The 14,608-nt window shown below is 34.0% G+C and overlaps 2 protein-coding genes and 2 long non-coding RNA genes across 10 annotated transcripts in view; 2 read left to right on the top strand and 2 right to left on the bottom strand.

Annotated features, from left to right (window-relative positions):
* Positions 1-14,608, top strand: part of LOC102626081 (disease resistance protein At4g27190-like) — a 93,260-nt gene that overhangs the window by 7,123 nt on the left and 71,529 nt on the right. The window lies entirely within an intron of this gene.
* LOC112497571 (disease resistance protein At4g27190-like) overlaps positions 1-14,608 on the top strand; it is a 98,124-nt gene that overhangs the window by 37,755 nt on the left and 45,761 nt on the right. The gene's annotated exons all lie outside the window — the stretch shown is intronic.
* Positions 1,932-7,965, bottom strand: LOC102619961 (uncharacterized). 7 transcript variants are annotated; one of them, XR_008054845.1, is made up of 16 exons: positions 7,705-7,964; positions 7,581-7,620; positions 6,875-6,942; positions 6,673-6,759; positions 6,450-6,490; positions 6,253-6,353; positions 5,207-5,302; positions 4,536-4,600; positions 4,375-4,446; positions 4,121-4,275; positions 3,783-3,825; positions 3,498-3,654; positions 2,868-3,379; positions 2,569-2,664; positions 2,371-2,467; positions 1,932-2,236 (listed from the first exon to the last, which is right to left on the bottom strand). It is a non-coding gene; the product is annotated as an uncharacterized LOC102619961 (long non-coding RNA). The 7 variants fall into 7 exon arrangements; XR_008054847.1 differs by lacking the exon at positions 7,581-7,620 and having other exon boundaries at positions 6,253-6,367; positions 7,705-7,965; XR_008054841.1 differs by having other exon boundaries at positions 2,868-3,007; positions 3,092-3,379; positions 6,673-6,942; positions 7,581-7,964.
* Positions 11,012-12,700, bottom strand: LOC107176182 (uncharacterized). Its single transcript, XR_008054869.1, has 3 exons — positions 12,389-12,700; positions 11,437-11,496; positions 11,012-11,305 (listed from the first exon to the last, which is right to left on the bottom strand). It is a non-coding gene; the product is annotated as an uncharacterized LOC107176182 (long non-coding RNA).

The raw sequence follows: 14,608 nt of genomic DNA, 5'->3' as shown, positions 1-14,608 counted from the left end.
CTGGCTCATCAAGTACAACCTCTCTTCGATGAAAAGGTGATTATTATTATTACTATTATTTTTCCCTTCACTTTCGTTTCATAGATGTAATTTCATTAGAATCAAATCAAATTTAATGACTCATCTTTTTGCACGTCGTCTTAATTTATATATGATTTAACAATATAACCGTAGTTATTAACTAAATTTATAGTATGAATTATAAAAATGTCTCAAATTAATTAGATGCCTAGTGACAGGAGGTGATGAACTATATCGATTATGCATGTTACATCTCTGTTTTCCTAGCTAATTCATATTGGATTTAGCATCAGATTTCAAAGGGTAATTAATTTGATACTTTTATTTGGGAACCTACTGCAAAGCATACTAATTTGGAAATAAAATATGAAATGCCGTGATTAATCTTGTCCATAAAATATGCAGGGGAAGACTTCAGAGATTGGATACATATTTCCATTTACAACTTAATTTTGTTGATTTTCAGGTTTCATTCCCTCGATTGAGATGGTTAGAGCTGTCTGGATTACACAAAGTGCAGCATCTCTGGAAGGAAAATGACGAATCCAACAAAGCGTTTGCAAACTTGGAAAGTCTAGAAATATCGGAATGTAGTAAGTTGCAAAAATTAGTACCACCTTCGTGGCATTTGGAAAATCTTGAGGCTCTGGAAGTATCAAAATGTCACGGGTTGATAAATCTGTTGACATTCTCGACATCTGAAAGTCTAGTGAATCTCGGAAGAATGATGATAGCTGATTGCAAAATGATAGAACAAATCATACAATTGCAGGTTGGAGAAGAAGCGAAAGATTGCAATGTTTTCAAGGAATTGAGGTACTTGGAACTTTACTGTTTGCCAAGCCTAACAAGCTTTTGTTTAGGTAATTACGCTCTTGAATTCCCGTCCTTGAAACAAGTAGTTGTGAGACAATGTCCAAAAATGAAGATCTTCTCTCAAGGAGTCTTAGACACACCAATGCTAAATAAAGTGAACGTCACCGAAGAAGAAAAAGATGATGATGAAGGATGTTGGGAAGGCAATCTCAATGACACTATAAAAAAATTGTTCAATGAAATGGTGAGTATCAATTAAGTTTTGGTGCTATTTAGCAAATTATTTTATAGAAACTAATGTGATATAATATGATTGGTTGAATGAAAATATAAAATAATAATAAATAAATTATGAGGGTTATGTTATGTTTTTGTTTAATCAATCATATTATGTCATATTGGTTTGTAGAATATTATTTGTGCACAAAAGGTTGTGGTCGTATCATTACTCAATCATATTATGTCATACTAGTTTGTACAATATTATTTGTGCACAAGAGGTTGTGGTTGTATCATTACTCTTGCTTTATTATTATTATGATTGTAATGTATGCTTGCTTACACGAGTAATTACAAAATGTGCAGAATTCTAAAGGAAAGATTGAGCCAACTCTTCAGGTACAATGAAGAAGCTATCTGGAACCAGGCCAACCTCTTGTACATGATTCAACTTGCTTGTTCTCCTGTACTTGAATAATTTGGTTCTTAACACATTTACAACTTTCTAGTCATGCTACAGACTTGCAAGACACTTTGGATTTGTTTGATGCATTCTCCGTTTAAGGAAGGACTTGAATCAGATACTGTTTAAACTTCTGCATTATTCATTCAATTGGTATTTTAAGCATTTGATTTCTAACCAGTCCTGATAGAAGATCATTAGCTGAAGAAAACATCATAACATTTGTGGCATTATCAGAATAAGAATAGTTTTATGAGTATAGTAAAATTAACTCGACCATTATTAAAAGTAATTAATCCGTCAAACTGACTTTCTCATACCAGAACCCTTTAAATTAAAAGAATTTCGTGAAGTCAAGACCTGATTTTTTTATTAGTATTTTTGTTAGTTGTTGAGTTTTAAAAGTAGTAACTAAAGAATTATGAAATTTCCTATTAAGTATTCTTTATTTTTTAATGCAAAATTCCCATTCGAAAACACCAATGACTTTCTTTCAAAGTAAATGAGAAATTACAATGAAAACGGGATCAAAATACATGTATGTATGCCTAAAACAAATGATTTTTTTTTCAATTAAAAAAAAACAGTTGAGGTGAAATGAAACCACAGTCATGATGTCTCTGGTTCCAACTTTGGGACAATAGCAGATTTGAGTTCTATATAAGAAACACGTACAGCTCCAATCATCCGCTCCGGTAATTCATCTGTAGTATTTGCCTGCATACACGAAGCATTTTACCATTCTGAGAACATTCAAGTATGCAAATATGCAAATTGCAGTACAATATCTCAAAATCATGTCTTTTCCCTTGTGCCATTTAGAAGTGGGGGAAAAAAACAATCATACATACCTGTACAAGGAAAGCCATGTCAACCACCAATGCCGTAATTACACCAATTACAAGGCCCAAAACTCCATTAGCAACAGTAGAACATGTCGACATCAATCTACAGAAAGATGAACAATGTTAAACCATGTTAATGGTATTGAACAAGCTATTTGAAAGGGAACACAACCCATGTACTATAGAAATTCGAAGAGCATTTACTTCTAAGTACTTAGGACCACGGATATAGTTACAATCAACCGCTTTTCCTAATAAACAAGGGGTGCTTCCATCACTCTGGCGCACGATCCATGACCCCTGCATGATTCAGTGCTTAAAATCAAGAACAAATGCAAAACAAATTCAAATTGGTAGAAAAAGGAAATAAAGTTTGAAGGTACAACCCATTAATACATTTACACCTAAATGCATGCCTTCTTTGTACAAATTCAAGTGTACTATGCAGCGGAGGGTACGTATTAGTTAACATAGTCCTAATACATGAAGACCAAGATGGATACCTTAGGAACGGATGGGACAAGTTCAGCCTACTATTGCGAAATTCATCATCGCCGTCAACAAACCATTGCAAAAGGGATCCTGTAATTAATTCCCTTGTGACAAAATAAAATACCGTACCATAATGTGTTGAACCAGGAACCTGCAGATGCTTACGTTACAACCATACAACCTCCCAAAATGATAAGTTTGAAACTTAATACCTTCTGAAATGAAACAAGCTTACTTGAAGATTAAAGATCAGTGAGAAAAGCCCTTTTTCGGAAGCAACCTACATATTTTAGAATAGGGCTCAGAGTGTTATAGATTCAATGAACCACCAGAAGTTATTTACATTGTAGTATCTCACAGGCAGTATTTTCTTCTAATCCGTCAATGGAAAAGGAAAAATAAAAAAGAAAAGAATAGTTACTTGTGCAGCACAGCCTTGACGCCTAGCTACATGGTCCATTCTCTTTGTGTCTTTGAACTAATCAACAGCAACAAGATCCATTAAATGTTTTCCCACACGTATCTGCAGTTACAAATTGCACAAAGAGCAAGAAGAACCAACCAAACTACATCGTTACATGTCGAACTAGAATATGTCGGATATATAAATACCATAAGAAACAACCAAAATTGGCGGGAACCTTTGTTTTGTCATAACAAAAATGCTTGCTACGAACTCTGAAGTTATTTCCATCAGAAAGTTTCCAGCAGTCACAAGCATTATCAAGGTCATTGTGTCGCAGATTGCTCGAAAAAAATGAGATAAATCAATTTGATCACCCTGCTTTTCCTCTAGGGCTGCAACTAATTGAAAAAAAAAAGATTAATTCCATAGAAATCCATTAAAGAGGACATTAACAAAATATATAAAAATGAATATTTAAGTAACAAAATATATAAAAATGAATATTTAAGTTATCATCCACCTGTTCTCTTGAAATCATTCTCTTAATCTCTTTTTTCATTTGCCTGAAATCCCAAAAAATATCTAACTAAGAACAAGAGTTAGAAAAGGTGTACACGCGCACACACACACATATTGCATTGGAGTTCGTGAATTTTTATCTTTTAGCTCATTCCTCATTTTATTAAAGTGGTAGATCCCTCATTAAAAGGTGACTCTACATACGTGTATGTGTGTGTTCCCTATAAAAGGACTGAAGAAAATACAGTAACAAGTAAAAATATGACTTAAAATGGCCACCCAACAGAAACATATTAACCCATAACAGCGCAAAATAAAATGTGAAAGCAAGAAACTTACCAGCAATGCTATTTAACATCTGAAGAAGACAGTGTTGCTTAACATTGACACATAACCAACACCCCACCCTTTTAGATCAATGTGCATAAGATGCTGTACTTGTGTTCTGGGCCTACCATTTTGAGGTTTTAGTGGGGAAATGTTGAATCCACCACCTGAGAAATCAGAATACAGGAAGCAGGTGGTGCAACTTGGCATGACTTAGTCACTTGTTAATTCTCTACATCAACCAAAGTAAAGGACAGAAAACTAACTCTCCACGTGAGCTCGTACATATCCTGGTTGTGGACCACAGTTCTCATGCTCCCTAGAATGAAATAACACAACTGCGCGATAGCAAAACACAGCTTATGGAAACTTCTAGTGCCAGAAAAGATAGATTTAATTTCAAGAAGTGGGGAAGCAAGAACCTTACCATAACTCGCAGCGTCATTTCAACGCCAATAACGCACTTAAGAAAGGCCGCGGGGCCAAACAAACCTGCAACCAAATGAATTCGTATATATAAATAAATTCCGCAGAGGAAAGTAGGAAGATTATTTAAATAAAAATGATAAATTTCAGGGAATTCCACTATCCTCTGAATAAAACAGATAACCCATGTGGTTTTAAAATTCATTAGACCCTTCCCCTGAACTTTTCAAATTTGCCACAGAACTCCCCCAAAATCCATCTGAGACCTTTCTAGACAATTTTTTTGGATCAAGGAGAAGGTTTTAGACGAACTTCTAAACCAAACTATTTAAGTCATATTGAGGAAACATAAGAAAAAAAATTCCAGAAAAAGTATCAGCTAAGAATTAAAATTAAATTCATCAAAATGATCTCAATCACTAGATTTTTTACTGTCACAGTATGTTTAAAAACTTGCAGAAGGCCCAAAGAGAACTTAGGACTGAACCAAGGGAAAAACAAGACGGTGTATTTATTTTATTTCTGAATTCCAACAATTACATTGGGATACAGAAATTTTAGGTAATTTCCTCACATATTATATCAGAAGAGAGGAAAGGGGAAAGAAGAAAACAATAAATGTTCTATTCTGACCAAAGCATAAATGAGATGATTGAATCAAGAGACTATTACATTGGAAACCAGTCCAGCTGAAGCCTATGATAGAGAATAGCCGTATGACCATCTACCTCTTCAACTAAGCTGCGATACAGAAGACTACAATCCCACCTGCACAAAACATGAAAAACGGTGTATGTGCGGCAAGAACTTTGAGAAAGGTACATAAAAAAGATCTGATGGCCAAGAAATACAACAATTGTACAACCAAAAGAGGTAGAAATCCATGTCTAGTACACTGCCCTCTTCAAGACCTCTAAATACTGAGTCAAATTGATAGGAATTTCATGGAAATAACTATTCGACAAATCATCAGCCTTGCTGGCCTTTATAAGCCAACGCACAGAGATTATGGAACAATGCAATGGTGCAAACCAAGAATTATTAGGGTACAGACAGTAAAATTAAATAGAATAATTTGAACACATTACTAGCAAACCTTGCCAAGAGAGTTGTTAAAATCTAATTCGCAAACCAGCTAGATTTGCTAGGAAACAGGTAATTTCAGGCAGCACGCCTTCTCCTGTTTTAGAACACTCTTTTATGTAATAGTGACTTCAAAAGTGTAACGTGTTTTGAAAAAAAAAAAAGGAAAGAACGTATTTGACACTTCATGAAATGGCTAAGATACAAACTTTAATTCTAGTAAAACAAATTAATATAACTAACTTCAACCGTCAATTGATCTATAGTTCAGCAACAAAAAATACAGATAGCTACATCTATTTTGTCTTCATCAAATACCATTAGCTAAGTGGAGAAAAGTTATAAAAATGAGTCCTAGTCTTTCTTTATTAATGAAGCAATCCATCAAACTTCAAAAGCTATTTTCATTTCCACATTCTTCATATACTTAAGCAACAAAAGTTTGTAATAATCTTTAGAAAGCACCATGCAGATTAATTAAATATATTCAAAAAGGCACATACAGAATCGGGACTGGAGACAATGTGAATTTCACAGCATACAAGAGGAAATATAATACTCAGCTTACATAGACAGCCAATATAGTCTTGATTATGTTAAAATAACTAAAAATAAAAAATAGAAAAGAAGCATACTCGTATCGTGTCCCATCCATGCTCATTACAAGTTCAAATATTTCTTCACAGCTGGCCTTCATAACACCAACAGCCTTCATTGCTCTACTACAGCTTCTCGGCTGCATTAAGTAAACTTTAGATGATGGTTCTAACCTAAACCATTTTAATGCTTGGCAAAATCACATCCTGAGCATAGAGTAAAGAAAGTGGCATACATGGTAATCAACTTCAAGAAGCTCTTCAGAAATGCATAATCCTGTTTGGGAGAAAAGAAAAAAGAAAGAATACAAATAAAAAGAAGTCACAAACAATTCATTTCCTGCACTACACATCATCAGCAGTTTTTCGGGAACACAAAAATGTTATAATAACTTTTCTTGATTGCCACCCACATGCTAAACTGATCAAATACAAAACAGGATACAGAAAATCTCTAACCTTTTTGGCATTGAAGAAGACGCCAGTGCTTTCAAAAGAAAATGCTTGATTGCTGGCATTCTGGTTTGAAAAATATGAGTCCAATTCCTGTGTCCAGTCATGTACCAAACCAGGACGACCTGCCAGTCATACAAAGATGACAAAAATACACTATAAATTGCATCAAACCAATTCAAGTCAATTGGAGAAGTAAATCAAGGACCATTTGCAATAGTTGTTCTCCACATCAAATTTGGGTGTCCATCGTCTTCATCCTCTTGTGCACTGAACCTGAGAGTCCACGAGAAATACATATAAAAATTAGGCATGATTGAAATTGATAGTAGTACAAAATGGATATAAACATCACGATGAACAAATTAAATTGTTCCCTCTCAGACAAATCCAACCCGCAAGCTTAAGCTCTTAAGCTAGACCAAATCACACTGCAAATAACAATACATAAGGCCAAAAAAAGATAATATGTATCATTCATATGCTTCGCCCTATAGAAATGATTTGGGCCATAGGTCAATTATGTTAAAAGCAGCAATACTAAACCCAAAAGCCAACTGGTACGAGAAGATTAACTCTCAGGTCTGAAATCTGAAACACTTTACATAGACACCAATAAAAGGATTTCACACAACATTGACAACACAGCATATTAATTTCCAAAAGCACAGCTATTTCCTCGTGAAAACAATAAATAAATAAGATACCATAAAACAAAATAAACTTCTTCTGCATCTCCAAGAACTGGAAAACCACAACGCAATCAAAGAAAAGGATATACCATGGCAAAATTTAAATCACTTTATGTTCTACATAAGAAAATTTTTTGAGCTTCCCGATCCACGAATAATAATAAATCTCCTTAAAATAATCTTTTGTAAATAATTTTATTTTTCTTGACACATGACAAGCACCTTCATATAGAGAAGAAAGGAGAATCTCAAATTCCACCCGCTTTCAGAACACCACATCAAAGCTTCATATCAGTGAACATGGAAGAAGAATAAAAGGAGTAGCTCAAATCCTGTTAAAAAGAACCTTGGACTTCGACTCTTGTCAAACAGTTGACTCCGAGTGAATATAGGAAGAGTAATCGAGCAAGCATAGATCGGCCAAGCTTAAGCAAGCCCACAGATCGGCCAAATTTGAGCAAGCCGAGAGAGAGAGATGATCGTGGTCAATTTACAGCCGCAGTTGATCGTTGCTGACTAGTGCCGCCGTTGATGGCCGTGGAACAAGAAGAGAGGTGAGGCGAGGGAGTGGTAAGGCGCGTGTGAGGCGAGGGAGTGGTGAGTTTTTTTTTTTCATTTATATATTTTTAACTTAAACCAAATGACCGGTTTTACAGGTTTCTGGTTGTTTCAAAATTTTTTATTGCTTAATAATGAAACAAATCTCAGCCATTAGATCCACTCCATTTAATCCAATGGTCAGTTTTTGTGCATGTATCAGATGCACGCATGTACTACAGATGATGTTTCTGTTTTCCAGCTTTGGGAAAATAGCAGAGTTGAGTTCAATACGAAAAACACGTACAGCACCAATCAGCCACTTCGATAATTCATCTGTAGTTGTGAGGTGATGAATCAAGTTTGGTTTCCAGAAACGGCTGCGTTTTGAAGCCGTAAAAGCTTCATTAGCTCACGTGCTGCTCAGCTGATTCTTAACAGAAAACGATTTAGTGGAAACGACATGGATGGAGCACGTTTTATATATCAGTTTAAGTAACCACGTGAGGAAGCATGTGATGAAGGTTGTTCCGAGTTCGTTGAAGGTTGTTAACCACGTGTCAAAACAAAGTGTTCATACTGGAAAGAAACAAAATATTAATAAATAAACCCTTAAAAAGATTCTTTGAAAATTATGTTTAACTAGAACAATTATCTAGCAGTTTGATATATTAAATGAGCTAGAACAGTAGCCTTTTAATTATTTCACATACTATCTTATAAATCCTTTTAATTAAATATATTTTTGTTATCATCCACCTGTTCGCTTTAAATAATTTTCAATATTTTTTTCGTTTGCCTGAAATTCCAAGGAAAAATATTTGCATAAGGACAAGAGTTAAGGGGGACAAAAATGAAAAAAAAAATAGGGCTTCTTTGTTTTCATTCCCCTGTTTTTCCGTTTGGTAATCGCAAAAATTTAAATCTAAACTTATGATGCAGGCTACAAGGCACCTGGTGGACGATTATTAGGGTTTATCTTTTATTGTTAATTAGGAATTTAATTTAGAATTTTTAGCTGAAACTTATCTAAATCGTCCTCTCTATATAAGCGAATACAATGATTTTGTGAAAGATATATCCAAAAACAATACTAATAAGTATATATATTTATCTAAGACGTCGAGCTCTGATGATTCTCAGATATGGATAGTCCCATTTTTCGGTTAGATAGCAAATCGCTCCTCAAAATTAACAATCTACCCTCATCGCTTCTCGCAATTACAAATCTACCCTCATCATTGTCTCTCACGTATCCAGCACCACATTTACCCATTCCTCTCCTCACCAAGGCACACAGATTACAGGACAATGCAGCGATGCCAACCAAGAATGCTTAGGGTAAAGACGGAAAGATAAAACAGAATAATAAAAAAAATCTATTCCGTAAACATAATAATTAAACAGAAAGTGGTATGTTCAGACAAAACACCTGCTCCTGTTTTAGAAAAGAGCTCCTCCGTTTTTATTTCTCTGTTTTACTGTTTGGTGATTGCAAAAATTTTTGTCTAAATAATGCATAGTTAGAGTAGAGTTAAGAATAAATTTATGTTAAAACAAAGAAACATCAGAGATCCCCCGATATTATTATCCAGAACAATATGTTTATTGGGCTGGAATGGGCTAACATACATGGGTTCAAGCTTGCAAAATCCACATTTATGTATAATTATATAGTAATTAAATACTGAACTTGAACTCATACAACTCTTCAATCATTTGGATTTCGAATTTGTGTTAATTGAACTAAATACTGTCAGGCATTCGAGTAAACACATAAAGAATTCATGATTTAATGTCGTTCTCAATTTTGACTTCATAATATTCCAGCTACCGTTGCAGTTTCTATTATTGTGTGATAAATATGAATGATGTCTTAGTATAAAGACATGTCTCGTTAATTATGCCTTATAGAAGAGGTATCTTTTTATACTAAGACTATATAGTGAAAAGATATCTCTTCTATTAGGTACAATTAAGTATGGTTCCTTGCAAAGAAATGTAAATATAAGAGATTATTTCAAGTACTATTTCATTCACATGTTGCACACAAGACTTGAGCAACCATGATGCGCAGATAGGGATGGCAATGGGCACCGCCCGCAGCGGGTTTGCCATTACCAAACCCAAACCCGCACAAAATTTAAATTACCAAACCCACCCGCAACCCGCAGCGGGTTTTAATTTTTTTAAAAAAACCCACCCGCAGCGGGTTTTAACAATTACCAAACCCGCAATGGTATCCGGCGGATTTTTTGCGGGTTTCCGTATTTAAAATCACAAATATTTAATATATAAATTTATAATAATAACCTCAAATTCCATATAACATATTCAATCTTATATTTAAATAATGTAAATGAAAAATTAAAATTTCCACATCAATTCAACACAAATTCTCAAATTTAAGTATAAATTATACAAATCTATTTAAAAAAGACAAATTAATATCTAAAAATAATAATTACATTTCATATTATCATTTAAAACAAGATCAAAGAGAATATATTTATTTTATTCACCACCATAAGCACCCATCTAACACAATGCCTATAATAATAATTAAGATTAATATTTTCAAATACTAATTCGAAGGGAAATGCCTTTAGTTTTCTTTAGGTTATGACTTTAGAATAAGAGATGAGCCATATACACAAATACACAACTTTGAGCCTTTGGCTATTTGGTAATTTGATTAATTATATTATTTTCTTTATATATTTTTATATTTAAATTAAATTAAAAATATTTGAAAAAAATTATTGCGGGTTTGGTGGATATCCATGCGGGTATCCACCGGGTATAAGGTTAATACCAAACCCACCCGCATCCATGTGCGGGTTTTAATTTATAATACTAAACCCGCCCGCAACGGATAAAATTACCCGCAACGGGCGGGTTTTAGCGGGTGGGTTTGGGCGGGTTTGCGGGTTTGCGGGTACAATTGCCATCCCTATGCGCAGAAGACACTTTACAATGATTTTGCTTTTTTTTACCTAATCATTTCTGTAATTGATTTTGTTAGAAAATGTTAGTAAGGATTAAATTACTTTAAAAAACACACACACACATCATAAGTGTAAAGGTTCAGAAAATATATCGATAAAGGTCAGAAGTATCTAATAAAAGTCGGCCATAAACTTCAATATCCAAAATTGCTTTAATAAAGTAGCTGCAGTAAACAAAAGTCAGCAACCATAGGCTACAATAAATCACAATCAGCAATTGCAATGATCCAAAACCAACATATAAGACCTAGAAATAGTAAAAAATATTGCAATATATTACAGAAGATTAATTCATTATAACTATGTTAATAAGGTTTTTTAGTAGCAATGTTACCTCCACTTGATTTTGTAGGGACTGCACATAATTGATAATTTCATCCAACATGAGACCTTTCCAATTACCTAATTTTATACCAAACAACATGAAGTTTATAAGAAATATTAAAAACACGAAAACTCGTTATTTGTTTTAAGACAGGAAAAAGTGAATAAAAAACAACAACAAAAAAAAAGAACTCAAATTACTTAATTACCATAGCTATGAACAAGTTTTTGCAAAATTTTCATCCTCTCGCCAACTTTCTCTCTTCTAACTTGAAACCAAATAATGACAAGACAACTGCCCATTAGACTATGAGAAAAGTTTGAAATTAAAATAATATAGTAGGTTATTTTGGATAAAATTAGAAAAAGAAAGTTTGAATTTGTATTAATATACTCACCATTTCTGTTAACCCCTATTTGAAGGGCCGAAAGAGTAGTAACAGTAGCAAAAAATTCAAATAATAGAAATCAGAGTGCTCACTACATATAAATGGATCTAAAGAATAGATTATATAATAGCTTGTTTCTTATGAATGATACATGGGATTCCACAGATAAAAAGAAAATAAAAATCAAGTATGTGAATTAAAAAAATACCTAACCAATAGGGGTTAGTGAGATATTTTAGCTAAATATCAGTTGATAGAATCAGAACCACAATAAAAATTGCCATCTTATCACAATGGGAATCTGAATTATAAAATTACTGAACAAAACTTTTAACACCTACAAGTCCAAATAAAATGCCTAACCAGCTATTAAATATAAAATGTCCATGTAGGACTAAAGCCCTGTGGCCAATCCTTCAAAGTTCCAAGCAACAATATGATAAAAACATAATGCATACTAACAAACACTAGAGAAAACTAAAGTGTATCACACTTGAACCGTATATAAAGCACAAGAATAAAAACAACAAGGGGCAAAAAGAGGCTAGATGTATCATCTTCATTAGTTAAACAACATAAATATAATCAAAATATTAATGCATACACCAAAACCTTCAAAATTCTCTAAACATTCATTTTTTTTCAGAGTAAGAAAATAAATTTATAAGAAAATCGAGAATGCGTATTTGTTGCGGTATTTTATCAAGCAATTGCCATGCAGCAATGTAAATGACAATTAAAACATGTAAATCTCTGTACTTTGAAAGCTCACCTTCGTTATTCATCCAAAGAGAGATATATAGGGCATGTAAGCTCCTTCTTTGATATTTATCCCCATCGTTCACTTATTTTGTTTTCATCAAATTCCATTAGCTCAAGTGGAGACAAAGCAATACAAATGGTGCATTTAGAAGGTACAACTTTAGAAACCGAATTTGTGCTTGCAACATAGGAGAAACAGGGGCTCTCCTTCCATTTTCCTGGTTTTGTGTTTGGTGATTTTAAAATTTTATATCTATATTTACGAAAAAAGAAAAGAAGTTTTCAAAACTATTTTTTTTATACAAGTTCTGTCTCAACTCAAAAATTGCTCATGACCAAAAAACATCTATGGTTCTTCAGTTACTCAAAAATTCCTCGTTTTTGAGTTACTTTTTTTTTATTTTTAATTTTTATTCTCAAGTAATTTTATCATGGAATTGTTAATTTTAATTGAATGTTGAACAAGCCTTTATTTCTTTTCTTTCTTTTTTAATGAAATTAAATAAATGGTGGGGATATACCCTACAAATTATTGTCTCCACCCCATATTTAGTATTGCTTTTACCACATGAAAAATTAATTTTAAACGATAAATTTATTTACTTGAATATTAAACCATGTCATGAACCAATTGACAGGTTGAAGAATTAACTTTCAAGTTTCAACATTATAAGATTAATAAATAGCATAAACAAATTTTTATTTTCATTTAAATTAATCTAATCCTACCAACTTCATTTGGATTTCATAGTGGTTGGTTTCATGTATCACACGAATTGTTAGGCACCAACTAACACAAGTATATGTTACTCAAGCATCTCACTTGAATAATAGTCTAAGGAACTTTGATTCGGATGGTAGATATTTAACTAACTAAAACTAACATTCTTAACTCAAAGCTCATTTACTAGTAAAAGTAGAACCCTTCTCCGTCCGCTTATCTTGTTCATTATATAACAAAAGATATTTAGTGATTTTTTTTTTTGGGGGGGGGGGGGGGGGGGGGGGGAGACTATGATAATAATTATGTTCAAGATCTAGCCGCTAGGGATAAATTTGCCTATAACTATTTGTTGATCCAGTAATTAATTTGAACAGTACTGTTAATTTTAATTGAAACTGGAATGAATTTTGTGAAAGATGCTTTCTCATAACTAACCAACTAAAACTAACAATCAAATTATCAAAATCAAAGCTCAACTACTAGTAAAACCATAAAAGTAAAACACTTGCTTTTCCATCAAGTCATCTCTTTATATATAACAAAGAATGTTTTATGAAAGATGGCAAAAGCAGTCAATAACAGTTAAGTCTCAAATAATTCATAAAAGATGTCAAGCTCTGTTGCAAATGCTGCTGAGGCTGAGATTTGGATTGTCCCATTCTTCGGCAAGGGACATATGTTTCCATGCATTGAATTATGCAAGCAAATCACTTCTCGTAATTACAAATCTACCCTCATTATTCCCTCTCATGTTTCCGCCACCAGCATCACCCCTTCCTCTCTTCACCAATACACTCTATTTGAAATTACTGAAATACCCTCCTCATCTCCACTACTACCACCGCCTCCTTACCACCATGTTATCATGCACAACCAAATGCTTCAAGGCCTTCGAAACCTCCTTTCAACCCGGGAACCCGAAACCCGACCCGTTTGTGCAGTCATCAATGTTATGATGGGCTGGACGGCTGATGTTTTCAAGAATTTTGAAGTTCCCATTGTTGGTTTCTTCACTTCTCGTGCTTGCTCAGTAGCTGTGAACTGTGCCATGTGTCAGGCTCGCATCCAAGATGTCAAACCTAGAGAGGCCCATTTACTTCCTGGGTTACCTGAGGATATGGCTTTATTCGAATTGGGTCTTAAACGCAGGCCTCACGGGCCCCTTCTGGTGGTCCACCACCTTTGTGAGGTGCGCCCGGTTAAGAGAAAATAGGTCCACCAGAACCGGATGATCAACCACATTGGATGAAGAAAGTGGATGGATCGATGGCGTTGATGCTCAACACGTGTGATGATCTTGAGGGATCATATAGTAATTATTTAGCCAATCAAATGGGAAAGCTAGTGTGGGGAGTGGGCCCATTGTTACCTGAACAATTTTACAAATCGGCCGGTTCAGTGCTTCGTGATTGTGAGATAAGAACCAACTGGCGGAGTTCTAACATGACCGAAGATGAGATCATTCAATGGTTAGATTTGAAATCATGTGGATCTGTGTTATACATG

This window comes from Citrus sinensis, chromosome 5 (assembly GCF_022201045.2).
Source record: "Citrus sinensis cultivar Valencia sweet orange chromosome 5, DVS_A1.0, whole genome shotgun sequence".
NCBI classification, from domain to species: domain Eukaryota; kingdom Viridiplantae; phylum Streptophyta; class Magnoliopsida; order Sapindales; family Rutaceae; genus Citrus; species Citrus sinensis.
This window is presented reverse-complemented; position numbering and strand designations above follow the sequence as displayed.